General features: G+C 37.8%; 1 pseudogene; it reads left to right on the plus strand.

The window, feature by feature from the left end:
* Positions 1-9,561: 9,561 nt before the first annotated feature.
* LOC138074284 (large ribosomal subunit protein uL16-like) lies at positions 9,562-10,172 on the plus strand (annotated as a pseudogene).
* Positions 10,173-11,660: the final 1,488 nt, after the last annotated feature.

The raw sequence follows: 11,660 nt of genomic DNA on the forward strand, positions 1-11,660 counted from the left end.
TAAATGTATAAAAAAATAAGATGGGTTGATAGATACGTGATCAAGTGAATAAGCAAAATGTTAATGCTAGAAGTTAAATGGCAAATATGTGAGTGATTATTGTACAATTTTTTCAGGTTGTATGTATGAAAAAATTCAGGATGAAATAATAATGTAGAAGACAGCATGCAAAAACAAAGATATTATATAATTAAGATTATGAATGATTTTTTTAAATTATTTATTTTTATTTCTTGGCTTTGCAGCACGGCCATGTGAGGTTTTAGTTCCCTGACCAAGGACTGAACTCACACCCCTTGCATTGGAAGCATAGAGTCTTAACCATTAGACCACCAGGGAAGTCCCCATGAATGCCTTTTATAAATCACCTAAAATATTAAACTGTGTTTTATATTCAATTTAAATACTTGTAACATCATTCTTGTGTTACCAAATTTTGAAAACAAACATTTTAGAAATTTTGAAATAGAAAAATAGAAAAAAAAAATCTGTAAACCTGTGACCCTCAGAGAATCACTTAGTGACATATTAGTATATTTTTTTGTTTACTAATAATATCTTGAACATTTTCCTATTAGTGACTATTCTTAAAACCATGATTTTTTAGATAGTATATTCCACTGTATGTATGTACTATATAAACTGTAAAAACATTCCCCATGGTTAAACACTGGCTTGTTTCCCAAGTTTTTCTATTGCAAACAAAGCTGGGGTGAACAGTACTAGGTATACATCTTTGACCACATTTTGATTTTTCTTCAGATGAATTCCTTGAAGTTGGGTTGCTAGGTCAAAAGTTAGAAACATTTTTTACAGTTAAAACTAGCAAATTTACATACTCCATCAAGTGTACAAGAACACATTTTTCATGCAATTTAGTCCCCTTAGATATATATTTTTTTATTTAGTTTTTTTTTTTGCCAATTTCATAGGAGGAAGATTGTACCTTATTATAGTTTTAATCCATATTCTTTGAATGCTATTAAACATTTCTTTTCCTCACTCAGTCATGTCCGACTCTGCGACCCCATGACCAGGCTCCTCTGTCCATGGAATTCTCCAGGCAAGAATACTAGAGTGGGTTGCCATTCCCTTCTCCAGAGGATCTTCCCGACCCAAGCATCGAACCTGGGTCTCCTGCATTGCAGGCAGATTATTTACAGTCTGAGCCACCAGGGAAGCCCTAAATTCAAATAGTGATTTGTATCCCTTTTTTTGAATTATCTATCCACATCTATTTTCCTGTCATTCTGGGGGAATTTTATTATTTTAATTATTGATTTACTAAAACTTTAAAAAATATTTATATTAAAACTTCTTGTAAAATGACTGTTATTCCATGCCTCACATGTTTGCTACAGATATTTTCCCTAGCTCATGACTTCTCTTTTTTTAACTGAAAGTTTTAGTTTGGGATACTTGTATATTTGGGTTTCCCAGCTGGCACTGGTGGTGAAGAATCCGCCTATCAATGCAGGAGACATAAGAGACATGGGTTCAATCCCTGGGTCAGGAAGACCCCCTGGAGGAAAGCATGGCAGCCCACTCCAATATTCTCACCTGGAGAATCCCATGAACAGAGGAGACTGGTGGGCTACTGTCCATAGGGTCACAAAGAGTCAGACGTGACTGAAGTGAACTGAGCATTCACACACTTGTATATTTACATGTAGTTGTAAGAAATAATGCAGAGAAATTCTGCACACCCTTCACTTAGTTCCAGTGGTAAGATCTTACAAGTATAGTCAAATATCATAACCAGGATATTATCACTGACACAGTCAATATACAGAACATTTCCATCACCACAAAGATCCCTCATGTTGGCTTTTTTATAGCCACACTTTTCTCCAGCCCCAAGTGCCTCGTTAACCCCTGGCACAATGATTGTGTTCTACATTTCTATAATTTTGTCTTTTAGGAATTTTGTATAAGTAGAATAATGTAATATGTAAATGTTTGGGACTGTCTAATTTAACTCAGCACAGTTCTCTGCAGACTCACCCCAGTTGTATAATAGCTCCCTCCTTGTCATTGCTGGGTAGTATTTCATGATACCAGGGTTTAACTATTCCACCCATTCTAGGACATGGAGGGTTATTTCTAGTTTTTGGCTATTATGAATAAAGCTGTATAAGAATTCTTATATAGCTTTCTATGTAAACATAAGTCTTCATTTCTCTGGGATAAATGCCCAGGGGTGCAATAACTAGATTGTATAGAAGCTGTGTGTTTAGTTTTCAAAGGAACTTTCTCTTTTCCAGAGAGGCCATACCATCTTACATTTCCACCAGAAATATGTAAATAACTGAGTTTCTCTTTATCCTTGGTAGCGTTGGTGTTGTCATTTTTTTTTTCAGAAATTCTAATGGGTATGTATAGGGGTAGCTTATGGTGGGCTTCCCTGATAGCTCAGTTGGTAAAGAATCTGCCTGCAATGCAGTGATTTGATTCCTGGGTCAGGAAGATCCCCTGGAGAAGGGATAGGCTAGCCACTCCACTATTCTGGCCTGGAGAATTCCATGAACTATATAGTCCATGGGGTCCCAAAGAGTCGGACACAACTGAGCAACTCTCACTTCACTATGGTGGATTTAATTTGCATTTCCCTTATGGTTAATGATATTCTATATGTCTATCTGCCGTCACTACACCCTCTGGTGAAATGTCACTTCATGCACTTTGTCTGTTTTCTCACTGGATACTTTCTTATTTCCTTTCCTTTTTTCCTGTTGAATTTTGAGAGCTCTTTATGCATACTAGTTACTAGCTTTTTGTCATATGTGCGGACTTTGGTAGAGCACAAGTTTTTCATTTTGATGAAGGTCAATTAATCCTTTTATAGATGATGCCTTTGGTGTCAAGACTAAGAACTCTGGGTTTAGCCTTTTTTTTTTTTTTTTAAGATGTTTACTGAGTTTATTTGACTATGCCAGGTTTTAGCTGGGGCATGCAGGATCTTCAGTTTCCCCATGTGGGATCTAGTTCCCTGACCGGGGATCGAACCCAGGTCCCTTTGCTTTGGGAACATGGAACCTTAGCCACTGAACCACCAGGAAAGTCCCATGGCTCTTTACCCTTATTTATTTTTTGGTTGTGCTGGGTCTTTGTCGCTGTGAGTGGGCTTTTCTCTAGTTGAGGCGAGCAGGGGCTACTCTTTGGCACGGTGTGTGGACTTCTCATTGTTGAGAAGCTTCTCTTGCAGCCTCTCTTGTTGTGGAGCACAAGGGCTTCAGTAGCTGTAGCTCGTGGACTCTAGAGCCCAGACTCAGTAGTTGCAGTGCACAGCCTTTGTTGCTCCGTGGCATGTGGACTCTTCCCGGAACAGGGATCGAACCTGTGTCCTCAGAATTGACAGGCGGAATCCTATCCACTGTACCACCAGGGAAGTCCATGGGTTTAGCCTTATGTCTGGAAAATTTTCTTCAATGTTTCTATCTAAAAGTTTTATAGTTTTACATTTTACTTTTAAGTCCATGATCCATTTTGAATTAATTTTTACATAAGCTATGAGGCTAAGGTTGAGAGTTTGTTTTTAACCTATGAATGTCCAGTTGCTCAAGCACCATATTTTGAGAAGTCTATCTTTCCTCCATTGAATTGCTTTGTAAAAAATCATTTAGGTGTATATGTGGAGATCTATCTATCTATTCCTGGATATACTATCCTGTTGATCTAATGTTTATGCCTCTTTCAATAGCACACAGGCTTGATTAATGTAGCTATTTAATAAATCTTGAAATTAAGTAGATTAATTCCTCCAATTTTTTCCTTTGTTTCTTTTGGCCATGCTGTGAGTAATGTGGGATCTTAGTTCCCTGACCAGGGATTGAACTCATGACCCCTGCACTGGAAGTGTGGAGTCATAACCACTGGACTGCCAGGGCAGTCCCCCTCCTACTTTTTTCTCATTTAAAATTGTTTTAATTATTGTAGCTTTTTGGCCTTTTCATAGAAATTATATAAAAACCTCGCCTATGTCTACAAAAAAAAATCTTTGTGGGGTTTTGATAGAAACTGCATTAAACTTAGATATTAGTTTAAAAATGAGTGGCATCCTTACCATGCTGAACTTTCCAATCCATTCACACAATCTATCTCTCCACTTATTTAAATTTTTTTTCTTTCACTAGGGTTTTGAGTTTCAGCATACAAGTCTTCTCATATTTTGTTAGATTTGCACTTAAGTATCTCATTTTTTGAACAATTTAAAATGGCATTTTAATTTCAATATTCACATGGTCGTTGCTAGAATGAAAAATGAAAGTGCTAGTTGCTCAGTTCTGTCTGACTCTTTGCCACTCTATGGACTGTAGCCTCCCAGGCTCCTCTTTCCATGGAATTCTCCAGGCAAGAATACTGCAGTGGGTAGCCATTCTCTTCTCCAGGGGATCTTCCCAACCCAGGGATCAAACCCATATCTCCTGCATAGCAGGCCGATTCTTTACCTTCCAAGCCGCCAGGGAAGCCCATATAGAGGTATAATTGATTTTACTGTGTGGAGCGTGTATACTATAACATTGATGAACTTCCTTCTTAATTTTAGGTGGGTTTTTTGGGGTAGATTCCCTGGGGTTTTAGGCAGACAATCATGCCATTTGCTAACAGTGTCATTTTTGTTTCTTTCTTCCAATCATTATGCCTTTAATTTTCTTTTCCTGCCTTCATACTCTCACTAGAATTTCTGCATTATGTTGACTAAGAGTGATGAAAGTGGAAATACTTGCTGTGTTCCTGAAATCTGGGAGAAAGCATTCAGTCTTTCTCCAGTAAGTAAAATGTTAACTGTAGATTTTCTATATCAAATTAAAGTTCCCTTCTCTTCCTTTTTTTCTAGGAGTCTTTATCAAGAATGGATGTTGAATTCTGTCAAATGCTTTTCCTGGAATAATTGATAGGACTGAGTGAGTGATTTTTCTCCTTTAAACTTTAAAGTGGATGATAGTAACTGATTTTCAGGTGTTGAATTAACCTTGCATCCTGGGAATAATATTCATTTGCTATATATATGATTCTTTTTATATAGTGCTGAATTCTATTTGCTAATATTTTGTTAAGGATTTTTACATGTATATTCATGATAAGAACTGCTTTGTAGTTTTCTTTTTTTGCACTATTTTTATATGGTTTTGGTATCAGGGAAATACTAGTTTAATATGTTATGAAAATTCTTTTTCTACTCTCTGGAAGAGATTGTGTAGAATTGGTGTCAATTCTTTAAATGTTTCATAGGCTTTTCCAGTGAAACCTTCTGGATCTGATGCTTTCATTTGAGAAGAGTTTTTAAGTTATGAATTCAGTTTCCTTAGTAGTTATAGGATCAGCTACTCAAGTTATCTGTTTCATCTTAAATTGTGACAGTTTGTGTTTTGGGGGGAATTGGTCTTTTTCATCTAAGTTGTCAAATGTGTATAGAGTTGTTCTTAGTACTTCCTTATTTTCCTTTTGATCTCTGCAGGATCTGTATGAAAATTCAATTTCATTCAATTTCATGAAAACTCAATTTCACCACTCCTGACATTGATAATTCAAGGCTTCTCTCATTTTTTATTTGTCTTCCTAGTTTTGTAATTTTATTGATTTTTTCAAAGAATCAGCTCTTTGTTTCATTGATTTTTTCTATTGTTTTTGTTTTCAATTCTATTGATTTCTCTTCTTATCCTCATTATTTCCTTTCTTATTCTATTATGTTAAAAAAAAAGTCTTTATGATATCAATCTTAAATTCATTGAGGCTTGTTTTATGGCCCAGGATACAGTCTATCATCATATACCAAGCTAAATGTATACCAAGATGTACGTATACCAAGATATATTCTATTAGGGTGTGAAAAGAATGTGTAATTCTGCTGTTATTGGGTGGAATGTTCTAAAAATGTCAATGAGACCCTGTTGGTTGTTGTTTTCTTCTATATCCTTGCTGATTTTCTGTCTAGTTCTATCACTTGTTGAAAAAGGAATATTGCCGTCTTCAGCCCTAAGTGTGGATTTGTTTATTTCACCTCTCAGGCCTGGTACTTGTTACTACATATATTTTGCAGCTTTGTTGGTGGTGTATATATGTTTAGGACTGCTGTGCTTTCTTGGTAGATATGTCCTATTATTACCGTGTAATGTCCCTCTTTGTCCCTGGTAAAATTATTTGCTCTGAAGTTTGCTTTGATATAATATAGCCACTCTTGCTTTCTTTTGATTGCTATTTGCATGGGAGTTATATTTCCTAAAGAGCCTCTTTAAAATGGGAAATAGATGATGAGAATTATAGTTAAATACTTTTAAAATATAGACTAAACTTCTAGCTATACATAAAGAGAAGAATCCAAAAGTGCAAAGACCAAGCAGCATTGCTGAACTCACTTATTTTACTCCCAGTGTGCTCTCTTATGGGTGAACAAATTAATAAAAGAGGAATGTATTCTAGTAACCTTGATATGCCTAATTCAAAGATGGCTTATACCAATCCTCCTAGAACTTATGCCAAAGAACAGAACTATAATCAGAGGTCTTCTCCTAATTTGTATTTTCTGGGGACATTTCCGCCAACCTCTAGAATTTTGCTGGATTCCCCCAGGCCTCACATTCACAAAAGATCATAGATATAGGATTTTAATATTTTTCCAAATGAAATCATATGTATGACCACAGAGGCATGCCAACAAGACTGAAAGAGGTTCATCCAAGAACTTTAAACTTGTGACCCATTAATGGCCCCACACTGCTGACTGTGTCCTGTGAATTAACATTTTTACAAATTCTGTAATTATCTTCTAATTAGCACAAGTACAGTAAATTTTGTTATATCTGTCTTTTTGTATTAAAGTTGCCAGTTTTAAAAATGTAGATATTTAAAATATGGTTTGATTTTTGTGGCCCCATTCAGATATTTCTTCATTTTTAACTTAGTAGGAATCTAAAAAAACAAAAAAAAGACACTAACAGAGTTCTCTTTTGATGGTTCAGTGAGCCCTGAGTCCTTTGAGTATCAGGTTCAGTTCAGTCGCTCAGTCGTGTCCAACTCTGCGACCCCATGAATCACAGCACGCCAGGCCTCCCTGGAGTTTACTCAAACTCATGTCCATCAAGTCGGTGATGCCATCCAGCCGTCTCATCCTCTGTCATCCCCTTCTCCTCCTGCCCCCAATCCCTCTCAGCATCAGTACCTGGTTCAGTTCAGTTCAGTCGCTTAGTCGTGTCCGACTCTTTGCGACCCCATGAATCACAGCACGCCAGGCTTCCCTGTCCATCACCAACTCCTGGAGTTCACTCAGACTCAACGTCCATCGAGTCCATGATGCCATCCAGCCATCTCATCCTCTGTCGTCCCCTTCTCCTCCTGCCCCCAATCCCTCCCAGCATCAGAGTCTTTTCCAATGAGTCAACCCTGATCTAGGATGACTGGATTCGTATTAGCTGATTATTTATGCTTTTACCTAGAAAGAAACAGAACTCAAGTATTTTCCACTTGTGTTAGAACAAGACTCTGAAAGAATCAACACTAGAAGGGTTGCTTGCTATCCATGAAACATATGGGGGGATGCTGATCTACCAACTCAAATAAACCATTTAATATAACCAAAATGTATATCTTGTCCTTTATGTATGTAATATCAGGCAAGCTTCCCAAAGTAAATACAAATACAAAGTAGCCGTTTTATCACCTCTTCTGAAAAGTCAAAATCTTTCTCAAAAATCTGCTTAAAAACTGATGCCACAACTGTGTAATATAAACGCAAGCCAAAGACTAAGCCCCAGTCCTTTAAGATAGGATTTGTTGGTGAATTTAGATACTAAAAAAATTCCAATCCTCCAAATCATGGAGGCTATAAGAAAACGTCAGGAAAGTCAATGGCCTAGCTAACTTGAACACTAGCATGGGTTAAAAGACTTTAAAAAAATCAACCATCACACAATGGATGTTCATGCCATTCCACCGTTCGCTCACTGGAGGTGATAGGCTGAGGCCACACTGGTCAAAGAGAAAGGTGGAATTATGTTGGGTTATATGTCACCATCTTCATATTGAGCTTCCCTGATAGCTCAGTTGGTAAAGAATCCTCCTGCCATGCAGGAAATCCAGTTCGATTCCTAGGTTGTCAAGATCTGCTGGAGAAGGGTTAGGCTACCCACTCCAGTATTCTTGGGCTTCTCTTGTGGCTCAGCTGGTAAAGAATCTGCCCGCAATGCGGGAGACCTGGGTTTGATCCCTGGGTTGGGAAGATCCCCTGGAGAAGGGAAAGGCTACCCACTCCAGTATCCTGGCCTGGAGAATTCCACGGACTTTATAGTCCAAGGGGTCACAAAGAGTCGGACATGACTGAGTGACTTTCACTTTCTTATCCTCAGACAAGTGTGATCTGACAGAGCCATATATAGGTATTATGGTGGGATTCAAGCTTTGAAATCATGGTACATATAGATTTTTGTCTGTTATCCATTGCTACTTTAATAACAATAAAAGCAATCCTTCTGAGGCTTAAAAGATAAATATTAAAAGAGCAAATAGGTACAGAAATCTCATTAACTGATTACTTAGGATCATTTCTTTCAAACCACTGATACATTAATTTGGAGCAAAGTTTAAACTGTTGTTTTGTTATGGTTTAAATAGGTAATATACTCACATGGGTCAAAAATCAAACAAAGAAGTGTGCAATAAAATACAATATTTAGAAATAAACCTACCTAAGGAGGAAAAAGACCTGTACTCCAAAAGACCCCAAATAGCCAAAACAATTCTGAGAAAGAATGGAGCTACAGTAATTATGCTCCCTCACTTCAGACTATGATACAAAGCTACACTCATCAAAACAGTATGGTAACTGGCACAAAAACAGACATATAGATCAATGGGACAGGAAATAAATCCACGTGCCTGTGGTCAGTTAATCTATGACAAGCGAGGCAAGAATATATAATGGAGAAAAGACAGTCTCTTCAATAAATTGTGCCAGGGAGACTGGGTAGCTACACATAAGATAATGAAATTAGGATATGCTTTAACACTTTATACAAAAATAAACTCAAAATGTATTAAATATATAAATATAAGGTGGGATACCATAAAACTCCTAGAGGAAAACATAAGCAGAATACTCTTTGACATAAATCACAGCAATAGTTTTTCAAATCTATCTCCTGGAGTAATGAAAAGTAAAAGCGAACCAATGGGACCTAATTAAACTTAAATGCTTTTGCACAGCAAAAGAAACTGTCAGTACAATAAAAGACAACCAAAACAATGGGAGAAAATATTTGCAAATGATGCAACTGACAGGCATTAATTTCCAAAGTAACCAAACAACTCATGAAGCTCAATGTCAAACAACCAAAAACAACCAGTCAGATCAAAAAACGGGCAGAAGACCTAAATAGACATGTCTCCAAAGAAGACATACAGATGGCCAACAAGCATGTGAAAAGATGCTCAATGTTGCTATTTATTAGAGAAGTGAAAATCAAAAGTACAGTGAGGTATCACCTCATACTAGGCAGAATAGCCATCATCAAAATGTTCACAAACACTCTTTCCCTTCAGAAGGCCACTGAAGATCCTGGTGTTGCCATGGGCCGCCACCCAGCCCTGTATTACTGGTACTATAAGAACAAGCCATACCTCAAGTCCCGCTTCTGCCGAGGTGTCCCTGATGCTAAGATTTGCATCTTTGACAGGAGGCGAAAGAAGGCAAAGTGAATGAGTTCTCACTCTGTGGCCACATGGTATCAGATGAGTATGAGCAGCTCTCCTCTGATGCTCTGGAGGCTGCCCATATTTGCGCCCACAAGTACATGGGAAAAAGTTATGGCAAAGATAATTTTCACATCCAAGTGTGGCTCCACCCTTTCCTCAACTGCATCAACAAGATGCTGTCCTGTGCTAGAGCTTATAGGCTCCAGACAGGCATGTGCTGTGACTTTGGGAAGCCCCAGGGCCCACACCAGCCAAGTTGTAATGTCCATCCACAACAACCTGTAGAACAAGGAGCATGTGATTGAGGCCCTCCATAGGGCCAAGTTCAAGTTCCTTGGCCACCAGAAACCCACATCTCCAAGAAGTGGGGATTTACTAAGTTTAATGTGGATGAATCTGAAACCATGGTGGTAGAAAAGCTCATCCCAGAAGGCAGTGGGGTCGAATACAAGCCCCTGGACAAATGGTGGGCCCTGCATTCATGAGAGGCTTGGCAATGTCCCCTCCTTACTCACGCCCACCAATGAATCCTACTTCCTTACCAAGAAAAAAAAAATACACAAACAAATGCTGGAGAGTGAAGTGAAAGTCACTCAGTTGTGCCCGACTCTTTGCAACCCCATGGACTGTCCATAGAATTCTCCAGGCCAGAATACTGGAGTGAGTAGCCTTTCCCTTCTCCAGGGCAGCTTCCCAACCCAGGGATCAAACCCAGGTCTCCCACACTACCAGTGGATTCTCTACCAGCTGAGCTATCAGGGAAGCCCTGTAAATGCTGGAGAGGGTGTGGGGAAGAGGAAACCCTCCTACACTATTTGTGGGAATGTAAATTGGTACAGTCTGTATGGAAAACAGTGTGAAGCTTTCTTTAAAAACTAAAAATTGAGCTACCAAATGATCCAGCAATCCCACTTCTGGGCATATATCTGGAAAAGACAAAAACTCTAATTTGAAAACACATTCGCATATATAAAATAGATAACTAACAAGGACCTGCTGTATAACACAGAAAACTACTTAATTCTGTAATGACCTGTAAGGGAAAAGAATCTTAGAAAGAATGGATATAATGCATAACTGATTCACTTTGCTGTACACCTAAAACTAACACAATATTGTAAATCAACTAGACTCCAATCAAATCTTTTAAAAAACAAAACAAAACAAAAAAACCAGAGCAACCCAATGTTCACAGCAGCACTATTTACAATAGCCAATACATGTAAGCAACCTAAATGTCCATCAACAGATAAATGGATAAAGAAGTTGTGGTACAATGAGATATTACTCAGCCATAAAAAATGAAATAATACCATTTGCAGCAACATGGATCAATCTGGAGATTACCATCCTAAGTGAAGTCAGAAGAGAAAGAGAAATATAAAATTTCATTTATATGAGTAATCTAAAAAAAGAATACAAGTAAACTCACTGATAATACAGAAATAGACTCGCAGACATAGAAAAGAAATTTATAGTTACCAAAGGCTAACAAGGGGAAGGGATAAATTGGGAGTTTGGAATTAAAAGATACATACTACTATATACACAATAATAGACAGCAAGGTTCTGTATAGCACAAGCAACTGTACTCAATATTTTGTAAGAGCCTATAATGGAAAAGAATCCGAACAAGAATGTATGTGCATATATTTATATGGAATTGCCGCGCCCTCCTCCAGGGGAGCTTCCTGACCCAGGGATTGAACCTCTGTCTCCTACGTCTTCTGCATTGGCAGGTGGGTTCTTTACCACTAGCGCCACCTGGGAAGCCCTATGTTTACACACATATATACACGCACACACATGTATACATGAATTACTTTTCTGTACACCTGAAGCTAATGCAATATTGTAAAGCAACTACACTTCAATTAAATGAAATTTAAAAATAAAAAAGACATGCAGTAAAAACTTTCATTCCCATTGCATTCTCCAATCACTCAGTTCCTATGTGTCACCCTACCGATACA

The sequence above is a fragment of the Capricornis sumatraensis genome, chromosome 2 (genome assembly GCF_032405125.1).
Source record: "Capricornis sumatraensis isolate serow.1 chromosome 2, serow.2, whole genome shotgun sequence".
Lineage (NCBI taxonomy): Eukaryota > Metazoa > Chordata > Mammalia > Artiodactyla > Bovidae > Capricornis > Capricornis sumatraensis.